The 14,019-nt window shown below is 37.2% G+C and overlaps 1 protein-coding gene across 13 annotated transcripts in view; it reads left to right on the top strand.

The window, feature by feature from the left end:
* Positions 1 to 14,019, top strand: part of Stxbp5l (syntaxin binding protein 5L) — a 326,815-nt gene that overhangs the window by 59,547 nt on the left and 253,249 nt on the right. The window lies entirely within an intron of this gene.

The following is a 14,019-nucleotide window of genomic DNA, read 5'->3' as shown; positions in this document are numbered from 1 at the left end:
ATTTGCATACCTTGAGGCAGTATAGATTGGGACTATGGGGGACATTGGCTCACTTGGGCTTGAGCCAGTGTAGATGGGGACTCAGTGTCCTAGATCTAATGTAGACAGAGATTCTCCTCTTAAGCCACTGAATACTTGGTTCCATTGGAGCTGATTGCTTTGGCCAGAAAGAATCCCTTTTCTGGTCTTCAGGCCTCTCCCTGATGTATGTGGAGAGGGTGGGTGGCAGCTGTTGGAGAAGACAGTTCTGGAAAGGCATTGGAGACTCCACAGTGTTCTATGGAATCATCTCCATAATTCCATGTCCAGGGAAGCAAGAGGTGAGCCAGTGGGCAGGAGTGGGCTTGTTTGCAGCAGTGACTGGGTGCTTGACTGCTTGCTATGCAGCCTTTATACCCCAAATCTCCTCCTGATCATTGCTAAAGGTCATCAATAGTGAGTACATGAAATATATGGCTCTGGAGATGTTAAACTTTCTCAGGGATGCTACACAAAAGCCAAGTGCACTCATGTGGAATTGCTCTTATCTTTGGGTTCTAGTGCCTGAATTTTGTAACGCAAAGTTATACAATAATGAGTATGAAACTCTCAGGTCAATCTGGACAGGAGCCTTCATGCACCATCTGTTTCTGGCATCTCTGCAGGACTGAGACTCCCAAAACCTTTCCTGGATGCCTTAAAAAAATCCATGTCCCATTTGACATTTTAATAGTTTGCCATTTTCTAGGAGGGCCAAGAGTTGTGAAATTACCAGAAGTTTAGTTGTTTTTAAATAGTGAAGTCTTTGACTATTTTTCTAGACAAAAGGTTGGCAAATTCCCCTAAGTTAAAACTACTTCCCAGTTTGAGGCAGGGGCTCACTGTGGCAGCCAGGAAATGGAAAATTTCAGATCCAACCTTGCCCTCGGGACTAGATTGTCTAATTGCTGCTTGAAAGCTTACAATGTGCAGAAGATTCTGGGAGGCAGGAGAGGCATAATGAGGGTCATGGAGGAGCCAACTCTAGACTTGGCCAACTCTAGACTTGCAGCCTGATAGCTACAGCAGATATGCAAGCCTGAAGAAGGCAAAGGAGGCAGTATAGAGGAGGAATTCCTTTTGTGCATTTTGTGTGGCTTGGTCTGGGGATTGGAAAGACGATTTCCCAAGTTGTTTTCCCCATGCCCACTGTTGGGTCGATCTGTCAGATAGGTGTTCTCCCTCCTGCTTCTAGAAATAGAAATTGGACTTCTCTTTGTGTACATGGTAACACTCCCTCTCTAAGAGGTAAGAAAGAGGGCTGTTTTACTTACTATATTATTTAGGTATTGTGAAGGCCAAGCCCTTTTGTGCTGAGGCCCTTCCATCAAGTAACCTCCAAACTGTGGGCTCCATCCCTACAGCCAGTGCTTACTTTTCCACCAACGAATCCAAACACCTGTTCTCTCAGTGGCCTCCTTTGGTATACAACTTCCTATGGCCTCTTCTTGCCTTCTAGTCACAAGTGTACCAAAGAGGGGGTGGATGTTTGGGTCAGTGCAAGTTCACCACTCAGAGGAGTTTATGCGTAGTAGTCCAGAAACCAGAAGTGATGTTCCTCTTCATAGACCCCAAATAGAAGCAGGCCACAGTGTACTCAGATAGGGCTTACCTGTGGCTCTGAGTGGCACTATGTGACACTATGTATTTCAGTGTCTACCCTGTCCCTTTGGATGTGGGATGGGTGTTGGATGGACATTCAACTGTCTCCTCTCTTGACCTTTTATCGTTGTTTTTTGTTATTTTCTGAAATATGATTTACATGTAGCAGAGTATGTAGGTCACAGAGCATAGCCCTGGGTCAGCCCAGATGCTGCTGTAGAGTTTGGCAGGAATCCCTTTGCATTTCTGCCAGATTACTAAGGTCCCTGCTATCACATAGAGCCCACTGCTTCCTATCTGTGAAGTGGAGACATTGCCTTCAGAAAGGGCCCATGTGCATGAAATTTCCATCACCACCTTCATGGAACCATCTGTGTTCTCTCCTGCCTGACTTCTGTTTTCCAAGAAGTCTTTTGGATCTGTTTTTGGCTTATTTTGGGAGCCTAAGAGAATGTGGTTTGGTAATGTCAGCATGGGGAAGAGCTGGTCAAGTTGATGATAACCATATTGGATAATTCTCAGTAGCTGTAGCCTGCTATGAGGTAGATGTTCCTCCTTTCCCAGGAATAAGATCTAAGATTCTCAGGGAAATTGTTTTTTTTTTTTCCCCTGAGGTTCGGGGGTGGTGTACTAGGGATTGAACCCAGGGGTACTTAACCACTGAGACACATCCCCAGCTCTTATTATAATATTTTATTTAGAGACAGGGTCTTGCTGAGTTGCTAAGTACCTTACTAATCTGCTAAAGCTGGCTTAGAATTCGTGATCCTCCTGCCTCAGCCTCCTGAGTTGCTGGGATTACACGTGTGTATCACCGCACACAGCACGACAAGTGTTTTTTATTTCTTAACAATCTTCCCATTAATCTTCTTTTTAATACCTAGTCTGGCTTTTCCAGGCCTGGCTTGCAATCTGCATTTTGATCTGAAGATTGTCCTATTCCAGAAGCTTTGTGGAGCATCACTCTCTTGTTTCCTCTGTTCCTGGCACCTGTTAGGATACCTGACTGCACAGAGAGGATGGTCAGTGTGCCCTGTACATGGTCCTGGTGCAAGAATTGAGGCCATGATGCTATAAGTGCACTGGTCTCCTGACATCCCCGGTGCCGAAGCACCAAACCAGCTTTGTGACCTTAGGCCAGAAGTTGCTGGTGGGATCAAGCTCAGGATGGGTTCTCAGTCTAGCTGCCTCCTTGGCCCCATGTGCTTGGTTGTGAGCTGTGCTCACTGGCTGGCTGGCCTGGCAGGAGCTGCAACTGACTTGACTGTGATTTGATCATGTTGTTTCCTCTCTGAATTCTTTTGATATCAGAAGAGAGAAGGATTCGTAGAGGATAGGAAAGGTAGCAGAATACAACAGTCACTAGTATGGCAATATGTAAAGACGTGGATGTGTAACTGATGTGATTCTGCAATCTGTATACAGGGTAAAAATGGGAGTTCATAACCCACTTGAATCAAATGTATGAAATATGATATGTCAAGAGCTTTGTAATGTTTTGAACAACCAATAATAAAAAAAAGAAAAAAAAGAAAAAAAAGAAGAGAGAAGGATTGGCTTACCTGCAGCCAGTCTTACACCTCCCTGTCCCTATTGTGACTATGAGCCATCTGCCCTGAACCTTTTAATTCTATTGTTTTTTTTTCCTTTTTTTCATCTCTTTAATGTTCTTTTTTCTATATTTCTCCCATTTTTTACTGATTTTTTTTTCCAGCATGTACAATTTGCTCTGGTGTATATGGGTGTTTGTGGGTATATGTATTCCCACTGTGTTAAAATATGCATATATATAATTTTACTTTCACATTAATTGCTATCTTCTGCACTTATTTATTCTTTAAACTTGATTTGACTTAGGTGGTGTATAATATATGTGAATTTGGTTTTTTTCTTTCTTTTTTTTTTTGGTACTGGGAATTGAACCCAGGGTGTTTAACCACTGAGTCACATCCCCAGCCTTTTTTTCTTTTTTTTTTTTTTGTATTTTATTTAGAGACAGAGTCTCGCTAAGTTGCTTAGTGCCTTGATTTTGCTGAGGCTGGCTTTGAACTCACAATCTTCCTGCCTCAGCCTCCAGAGCCTCTGGGATTACAGGTGTGCACTACCATGCCTAGCATATGTGAGTTTGAGCTGTTTTGATCTTACATTTGCTTGTTTGTTTGTATCTTGGTTTTTGTCCCTTTGTCACTCTTTTTCACCACTATTAGTCACATTTTCCTGTTCCCTCTTCCTCTTTATTATTATTGTTAATTTTTATTCTCCCTCCTCACAGCTGATTTTGATATCATGGTAATCCTGGCCTTATAGTTTGAGTTTGGAGGGGTTCCTTCTGTCTCAATTCTTTGGAATAGTTTGAGAATCATTGCCATTTCTTCTTCATAAGTTTGGTAAAATTCATTGGTGAAGCTATTTGGTCCTGGGCTTTTCTTTGGTGGGAATCTTTTAATTAATGATTTGATCTCATTTGTTACTTTTTTTTATATCCTCATGGATCAACTACTATTTGTCAGTGTCTTCTTGATTTCCTAATTTATTGAATTATAATTTATAATAATATAGTTTTTAAAATATTATATAACAATAAATTATAGTTTCTAGTAATCCTCTTCATTTCAGAAGTGTCTGTGGTGATAGCTCCCTTTTCATCTCTAATTTTGTTAATTAGGGTTTTCTCTCACTAGTTTGGTGAAGGGTTTATCAATCTTATTTATCTTTTTGAAGAACATACTCTTTGTTTAATTGATCCTGTATTTTTAAAAAATTCTCAGTTTTATTAATTTGATTTTGATTTTTATTATTTCCTATCTCCTATGGCTTTTTCTTCCTTTCTAAGGACTTGAGGTAAATCATACGATTATTTATTTGGGATCTCTCTATTTTTTAAATGCAGGCACTTCATGCTATACATTTTCCTCTTGAAACTGCTTTTATACTCTCCCAGAGATTTTGATATCTTGAATCTCTGTTCTCATTTGTTTCTAAGAATTTCTTCTCATTTCTTCTATGATTAATTCTTCATTTAAAAGAGTATTATTCAATCTCTATGTGTTATGTGGTTTCTGTTTTTTTCTTGCTGTTGATTTCTAGTTTCATTTCATTATGATCTGTTAGGATATACAGAATTATATCATTTAAAAAATCTATTTACAGAGGTTTACATTGTGACCTACAATATGGTCTACATTGGAAAAGTTTCTGTGAAATTCTACGAAGAAAATACATAAAGCTCTTTTGGTATGTAATATTTTTTATGTCTATCAGGTACCTTTGATTTATAGTACCATTTAGGTTGGAAATAGCTTTATTGCTTTTATGTTTGGATGACCTGTATGTTGGTGTATTGAGATTAACCAGTATTATTGTATTGGTGTCTATCTGAGATTTAATCTCAAGAATTTTTTTCTGTTGTTGTTTGTAATTAGGTGCATATGTAATTGTGATTTGGGGCATATGTGTTTACTATCATTTTATTTTTTGGAGTGTTCTCTTTACCAGGATGTAGTAGCCTTCTTGGTCTCTTTTTTTTTTTTGTAAATATTTTTATTTACATATAATCTAATTTCACTTTTCCAATGTTTTCATATTTTGGTACTTCAGAGGATTTTAGATATGTATAATCTTTTAACTTTATAATTTTAAAGTATACACTTAATATTTCCTGGATTCATAATTTAGGCAATATCATTTGGCACAAAAGATAAGAAAATGAGCTAAGTTACCCTGTGTCCATTTTTTGTGTTTTTCACTTCTCGATTTGGTTCTTATTTTTTTTTTTTTATTGATTGTTCAAAACATTACAGAGCTCAAGACATATCATCTTTCATACATTCGACTCAATTGGGTTTTGAACTCCCCAAATACATAATACAGACTCACTTCTGTTACATACTCACATTTTTACATAATGGCATATTAGTGACTGTTGTATTCTGCTACCTTTCCTATCCCCTACTATCCCCCCTCCCCTCCCCTCCCCTCCCATCTTCCCTCTCTACCTCCTCTGCTGTTGTTCAATTCTCTCCCCCTTTTTTCCCCCCACCCCCTTGCCCCTCATAACCTCTTATAATTTTGTGTATCACTGAAGGTCTCCTACTATTTCCATATGTTTTCCCTTCTCTCTTCCTTTCTCTCCCCCCATTCGTCTTAGTTTACTGGTAGTCTTTTCCTCATGCTCTTCCTTCCTGTTCTATTCTTAGTGGCTCTCTTTATATCAAAGAAGACATTTGACATTTGTTTTTTAGGGCTTGGCTAGCTTCACTTAGCATAATCTGCTCTAATGCCATCCATTTCCCTGCAAATTCTATGATTTTGTCGTTTCTTAGTGCTGCATAATACTCCATTGTGTATAGCTGCCACAATTTTTTTATCCACTCGTCTATTGAAGGGCATCTAGGTTGGTTCCACAGTCTAGCTATTGTGAATTGTGCTGCTATAATCATTGATGTGGCCGTATCCGTATAGTGTGCTCTTTTAAGGTCCTCAGGGAATAGTCCAAGAAGGGCAATAGCTGGGTCAAATGGTGGATCCATTCCCAGCTTTCCCAGGAATCTCCATACTGCTTTCCAAATTGGCCTCACCATTTTGCAGTCCCACCAGCAGTGAACAAGTGTGCCCTTTTCCCCACATCCTCGCCAACACTTATTGTTGTTTGACTTCATAATGGCTGCCAATCTTACAGGAGTGAAATGGTATCTTAGGGTGGTTTTGATTTGCATTTCTCTGATTGCTAGAGATGGTGAGCATTTTCTCATGTGCTTGTGGATTGATTGTATGTCCTCCTCTGAGAAGTGTCTGTTCAGGTCCTTGGCCCATTTGTTGATTGGATTATTTGTTATCTTATTGTTTAATTTTTTGAGTTCTTTGTACATTCTGGATATTAGGGCTCTATCTGAGGTGTGAGGGGTAAAAATTTGTTCCCAGGATGTAGGCTCTCTATTTACCTCTTTTACTGTTTCTCTTGCTGAGAAAAAACTTTTTAGTTTAAGTAGGTCCCATTTGTTTATTCTTGTTATTAACTCTTGGGCTACGGGCGTTCTATTAAGGAATTTGGAGCCCGACCCTGAAAGGTTAATAAAATAGGTACTTGTCACTCTGTTTTTCTATATGCTTAACAAAACACTGTTGAAATCTTGTTCCCAGGATGTGTTGTCCCCAACTGTGAACTCTTTGCTAACCTTGTTCCCAGGATGTGCTGTCCCCAACTGCCAAACTGCAGGATGCACTCCCTCACTCGGTTGCAGGCAAACTGCCCACTCACCCTGACCCATCAATGAACTTCCCTCCATGCCCTCTCCAAGAAAAGTATATAAGCTCTGCTCAAGCGGTTCTCAGGGCTCTCTCTCTCTCTTTGCTATAGAGGGAGCCCCAGCATGCTGGTCTCCAAATAAACCCACCCTTCTGCTTTTGCATAAGACAGTCTCTTGTGGTCTCTTACTCCGACGTTTCGCTGGACCCTTACATTCCCACAATATGTAGATCATAGCCAACTTTTCCTTCTATCAGACGCAGTGTCTCTGTTTTTATATCTAGCTCCTTGATCCATTTTGAGTTAACTTTTGTGGCTGGCGAGAGAAAGGGATTCAATTTCATTTTGTTGCATATGGATTTCCAATTTTCCCAACACCATTTGTTGAAGATGCTATCCTTCCTCCATTGCATGTTTTTAGCCCCTTTATCAAATATAAGATAGTTGTAACTTTGTGGATTCGTCTCTGTGTCCTCTATTCTGTACCATTGGTCCACCTGCCTGTTTTGGTACCAGTACCATGCTGTTTTTGTTACTATTGCTTTGTAGTACAGTTTGAGCTCTGGTATCGCTATACCTCCAGATTCACACTTCCTGCTTAGAATTGCTTTTGCTATTCTGGGTCTTTTGTTTTTCCATATGAATTTCATGATTGCTTTATCTATTTCTACAAGAAATGTCTTTGGGATTCTGATTGGCATCGCATTAAACCTGTAGAGAACTTTGGGTAATATCGCCATTTTGATGATGTTAGTTCTGCCTATCCATGAACAGGGTACATTTTTCCATCTTCTGAGATCTTCTTCTATCTCTCTCTTTAGGGTTCTGTAGTTTTCATTGTATAAATCTTTCACCTCTTTTGTTAGGTTGATTCCCAAGTATCTTATTTTCTTTGAGGATATTGTGAATGGAGTGGTTTTCCTTATTTCCATTTCAGAGGTTTTGTTGCTGATATACAGGAATGCCTTTGATTTGTGCGTGTTGATTTTATATCCTGCCACTTTGCTGAATTCATTTATTAACTCTAGCAGCTTCTTTGTAGATCCTTTTGGGTCTGTTAGGTAAATTATCATGTCATCTGCAAATAGCGATAATTTAATTTCTTCTTTTCCTATTTTTATGCCTTTAATTTCTTTTGTCTGTCTAATTGCTCTGGCTAGTACTTCGAGAACTAAATTGAATAGAAGTGGTGATAGAGGACATCCCTGTCTTGTTCCAGATTTTAGAGGGAATGCCTTCAGTTTTTCTCCATTTAGGATGATGCTAGCCTGAGGTTTAGCATATATAGCTTTTACAATGTTGAGGTAAGTTCCTGTTATCCCTAGTTTTTCTAATGTTTTGAACATAAAGGGATGTTGTATTTTGTCAAATGCTTTTTCTGCATCTATCGAGATGATCATATGGTTCTGGTCTTTAAGCCTATTGATGTGGTGAATAGCATGTTTTGATTTCCGTATATTGAACCAGCCTTGCATCCCAGGGATGAATCCTACTTGATCATGGTGCACAAGTTTTCTGATATGTTTTTGTATTCGATTTGCCAGAATTTTATTGAGAATTTTTGCATCCAAGTTCATTAGAGATATTGGTCTGTAGTTTTCTTTCTTTGAAGTGTCTTTGTCTGGTTTTGGGATCAGGGTGATGTTGGCCTCATAGAATGAATTTGGAAGAGCTCCTTCTTTTTCTATTTCTTGAAATAGTTTGAAAAGTATTGGTATTAGTTCTTCTTTGAAGGTTTTGTAGAACTCCGCTGTATACCCATCAGGTCCAGGGCTTTTCTTGGTTGGTAGTCTTTTGATGGCTTCTTCTATTTCTTCCTTTGTTATTGGTCTGTTTAAATTGTGTGTGTCTTCCTGTCTCAATCTGGGCAAATCATATGCCTTAAGAAATTTATCGATATCTTCGCTATCTTCTATTTTATTAGAATATAGGGTTTCAAAATAGTTTCTAATTATCTTCTGTATTTCTGTAGTGTCTGTTGTGATATTGCCTTTTTCATCCCGTATATTAGTAATTTGAGTTCTCTCTCTTCTTCTTTTTGTTAGCATAGCTAAGGGCTTGTCTATCTTATTTATTTTTTCAAAGAACCAACTTTTAGTTTTATCAATTTTTTCAATGGTTTTTTTTTGTTTCAATTTCGTTTATTTCTCCTCTAATTTTAATTATTTCTTGTCTTCTACTACAATTGCTGTTGTTTTGTTCTTCCTTTTCTAGGTTTTTGAGGTGTAGTGTGAGTTCATTTATTTGTTGGTTTTTTCTTTTTTTGCCTTCTTGGTCTCTTATGATCTTTCTTGTTTTTGGACTCCATTTACATGGAATATTTTTGCCTATGGGTGCCTTTGCCTATGAGATAAACTGTTTCAAACAGCATACAGTTGGATCTTGTATTTTGATCCATTCTGCTAATTTATATCTTTTAATTGGGGAATTGAAACTATTAATATTATTTACTAATATTAATAAAACCATTATATACTTAATATATAATATTTAATATAGTTTAATTAATATTATTATATACATAATATAATTAATATTATGAATTGGTGTTTGTTTTATGCCATTTTGGATTGTTACTTTATTTAATTCTGTCTTGATTTTCACTTAGTTGGTTGCTTTTCTAGTGATCTTTATTTCTTTGGGAGTTTTAGGATTTATTTTGGGGCTCCTTGTGTACCCCAAATATCTTTGAATATTCTTTGTAATGCTGGCTTAGTGGTGATGAATTCTTTTAGTTTATCCTTGCCATGGAAAGTTTTTATTTATTTTCTCATTAATTTTGAAAGATTAATTTGCTGGATATAGCAATCTTTGCTGGCATTTGTTTTCTTTTAGAGTTTGGATTATCTTAATCCAGGCCCTCCTTGATTTTAGTATCTTACTTGAAATACTAGATATGAGCCTTATTGATTTTCTCTAAATATTAACTAACATCTTTCCTTTGTAGTTCTTACTATTTTCTCTAATAGGTATTTTGATTTTGATATGCCTTAGATTGTTTTGATCTTGTGTATTTGGGGTTTTATATGAATCTGTATGTGGATGTCTATCTCATTTCTAATATAGGGCAGTTTTTTCCCCTTATATCTCATTGAAGATATTATTAATGTCTTTCTCCTGTATCTCCATGTTATCTTCTATCCCAGTGACTATCAGTTTTTTCTCTTGCTGCTTTCCCAGAGTTTTTGTTTATATTGATCACGATCTTTTATTTTCAATTCTTTATTACATACTGAATTCCAGTTTATATATTCTGTCTTCATGGCCTGATAGTCTGTCTTCAAGGACTGAAATTCTATTTTCTATGCAATCTAATCTGTTTTCCCTGCTTTCAAGTAAATTGGATTTATTTTGTTTTTTATTTTCAGGATTTCTTATTGGTTTCTTTTCAGTATTTTTATTTCTCTATCAAACGGTCTTTCATTTACTGTATTTCTTTTTTTAATTAATCTCTTAGATCTTCTTTTAGCTCGTTGAACATTTTAGTAATCTTTTTTGAAATATTTCTCTGGAATTTAATCCATTTCTGTGAGATCCTTTGTTGGGGATGGTGAATTTTTAGGGGAGATTTATTTGACTGTTCCCTTGTGTTTTCAGAGGACTTGGAATTGTGCATCTCTTGAGATGGATTCCCCTTCCTCTTTTGTAAGTGTATTTTGTGGGTATATGTGTAGTTATCTTTTTTGTTCTTGGATGTCTCTGTTTTTGATGTATGATTAGATGTCCAGGAGTGGGACCTGAGGTCCTCCTGTTGTTGTTCCTACTTGGAACCTGGGTGTTATTTGGAGTTTTGTCTTCCCTCCTCTGTGGTTCAAATATTGTTGAGGCTTTCTAAATTGTGTGTGGGGTTAGATTCCCTGTTTCTTGGCTGTGTTGTGAGTATTTTTCTGCAGGAATATCTTTATTCTGTGAGCTTGATGTATCCCATTCACTTTCCAGCCCCTCTTAAAGAGAAGGGGGGAGCCAGGAATAACAATGATGTTAGCAGCAGATATACAGCCTTTAGATCAATGTCCAGTGTCTATTTTGACATCTAAAACACTAGTTACCACCTCTGTAGAAATGGTAGTCAACATTTAACATTAGCACCTATGATAAATAAACATCAGACAATAAAGAGCAAATATCTATTACATTGTCCATAGTATTAATATTCACAATATGGATGGGATAATAATTACATAAACAATATAATTCTATCAGATAATGGCATTACAGTTTCTTCAGTGAAGAGGAAATATGGTAGGAAAGCAAGGGAAAGTTTGAAATATTGAAAAATTGAACAGGGAAGAGTCATGATATATGTACCAGATGACAACTGTTAAGAGGAAAGAGTAAAAAAAAAAGTAATAAAATAATGAACTACCAAGAGAGAACAGGAATATTTGTCTATTAGTGAGGGAAGAGAGTGAAGAAAGGGCAATAAGAAGAATAAAAATCAAGGCATGAACAAATAAATATAAGTTCAAAACAAGTCAAACCTATGTATAATTTTGCACTCCATATAAGTCAAACCAAGGCTAACTAATTAAGTATATGAATAAGAAAGCAATTTAATGGCTATAATTTCACTAAATAATATAATCATATTACACTACCATCATGTATGCATTATGTCATGGACTTAAACATCATTGATTGGTGTATGACTATACATAGAAAAATATTTCCTTTTTGCCTCTGTGGTTTCTAGGTGGAAATCTGTTGTCATTCAAATTTTTATTCATTTGTAATGCAACATTTGTTTTTGGCTGCTTTCCAGATTTTTAAAATACATTTTTAGTCTTTAGAATCTTAATTATGATGATCTTTGGCATGGATGTTTATGGATTTCTCTTATTTGGTCTTTGCTCAGATTTTTACATCTGTGAGTTTATATATCCATTGGGAAGTACATATTTTATATATGACACACATATTCTATACACATGATATATATTTGTTGAACTGTTTACAACAGTTGAGCCATTAACATATCCTCCTCCTCATATAGTCATATATTTAATTTTTTTAAGGAGGCAAGCACACTTGGTATATATTCTTTCAGCAAATTTCATGTATACAACACAGTATTGTTAACTATGCTTAATATTATGCTATAAATTAGAACTCTAAAATTTTTCATCTTATATTACTAAAACTTTGTATATTTTGACCAACCCCCCAATTTCCCTGCCCTGGTAACTACCATTCTACATTTTACTCACCGTTTCTATGAGGTTTTTTTTTTTTTTTTTTTTTTAGGGTGAGAGGATTAATCCAGGAGGTGGAACGCCTGGAGTCTGGGTTTAAGTTTAGGTGTGTACCACATTCTTTATTGAATGCCAGTTGATGTGGCGATTTTAATTCAGCATATCTCCTGGGCCCAGCAATTGCTGGTCTACATGCTGGAAGATTGTGTACCACACTCGTGTGGTATAGTAGCCAATTCTAGTCCACTATACTGCCTGCAGACCCCACGATTCCTGGTCTCATGTTCAGTATCCAAACTCAATCTTTTCCACTGCTGACCTTTCAAATTCCTGATCGGGGCTTCTCTCCTAGCTGGAGGGAGGTGGGAGCAGTGTTTTCATGACCAGTATTCCCTTTTGTAAACTTCTATCCACACTTGATTTTCTCCTGGTCACTTAGGCACACTATATCATTCAGTGTGGGTTTTCCAGGCTTGTTTTGGGGGCCAGACTCTGGTATGCCAAAAACTGGCTCCCTTGGCTGTTGTCTCCCATGCTGTGGCTGCAAAATGGTTCCTTCCTCTGTCCTCCACATGCCACTGGGAGAGAGATGCAGTTTCTTTCCTGTACCAGGATATTGTGTAGGACACCTCTCAGTTTAGCTGGGCATTGTCTTTGATCTCTAAACTCTTTGTACCTAGATGCACTTCCGTTCTCCCAAAATGTGGGTTCCTTTTTTTAAAGCTATATTTTAAATAAATGACAGCAGAATGCATTATAATTCATATTACACATATAGAGCACAAATTTTTCATATCACTGGTTGTATATAAAGTATGTTCACACCAATTCATGACTTCATAGATGTACTTTGGATAATAATGTCTATTACATTTCATCATCCTTGCTAATCCCCTGCACCCCCGCCTCCCCTCCCACCCCTCTGTCCTATCTAGAGTTTGTCTAATTCTCCCATGCCCCCACTCCTTACCCCACTATGAGTCAGTCATCTTACATCAGAGAAAACATTCGCCATTTGTTTTTTGGGGATTGGCTAACTTCACTTAGCATTATCTTCTCCAACTCCATCCATTTACCTGCAAATGCCATGATTTTATTCTCTTTTATTGCTGAGTAATGTTCCATTGTGTATATATGCCACATTTTTTAAAATCCATTCATCTATTGAAGGGCATCTAGGTTGGTTCCACAATTTAGCTATTGTGAATTTTGATGCTATAAACATTGATGTGGTTGTGTCTCTGTAGTATGCTGTTTTTAAGTCCTTTGGGTATAGACTGAGGAGAGAGGTAGCTGGGTCAAATGGTGGTTCCATTCCCAGTTTCCCAAGGAATCTTCATGCTGCTTTCCATATTGGCTGCACCAATTTGCAGTCAAAACATGGGCTCCTTTAATTTCCTTGTTGCTTTATTCCACTTGTGGACAGACTGTTCTGGCTTGTACCTCTGGCCTCTGCTATGGTTGTAGTGCTGGGAATTTCTTCCTTATTTTATTATATTTAATCTCCTGAGACCCCAATCTGTTTTGAGGGTCCATATTAAATTCCAGTAAAGTATCCCCTAATTTTTGTTTGTTCACCCACTTTGTTGAGAAGCTGCCTGTCTGCTTTTCTTAGTTTTACACCATGGAGCACCCAGGGAAGTGATTTCTCTATTCTACGATATTCCTAGATTTGTTCTTAAGCATACTTTTTCAAGCCATTGTGAATGGCATTGTTTTCCTGATTTCTTCTTTAGCAGGTTTATTATTAAATTATAGAAAACTATTGATTTTGTTCATGCTGAATTTGTTCATCAGCTCTAGAAGTCTTCTGGTGGAACTTTTAGGTTCTTCTAAGTATAGTATCATATCATATCTGTACACAGGGATACTTTTACTTTTTTCTTTTCTGTTTTTATCCCTTTTATTTCCTTCTCTTTCTAATTGCCCTAAAATTTTAAGTACAATGTTGAATAGGAGTTT

Source organism: Ictidomys tridecemlineatus, chromosome 3 (genome assembly GCF_052094955.1).
Source record: "Ictidomys tridecemlineatus isolate mIctTri1 chromosome 3, mIctTri1.hap1, whole genome shotgun sequence".
Lineage (NCBI taxonomy): Eukaryota > Metazoa > Chordata > Mammalia > Rodentia > Sciuridae > Ictidomys > Ictidomys tridecemlineatus.
Note: the sequence above shows the minus strand (reverse complement) of the source record. Positions and strands in the feature narration are given on the sequence as shown.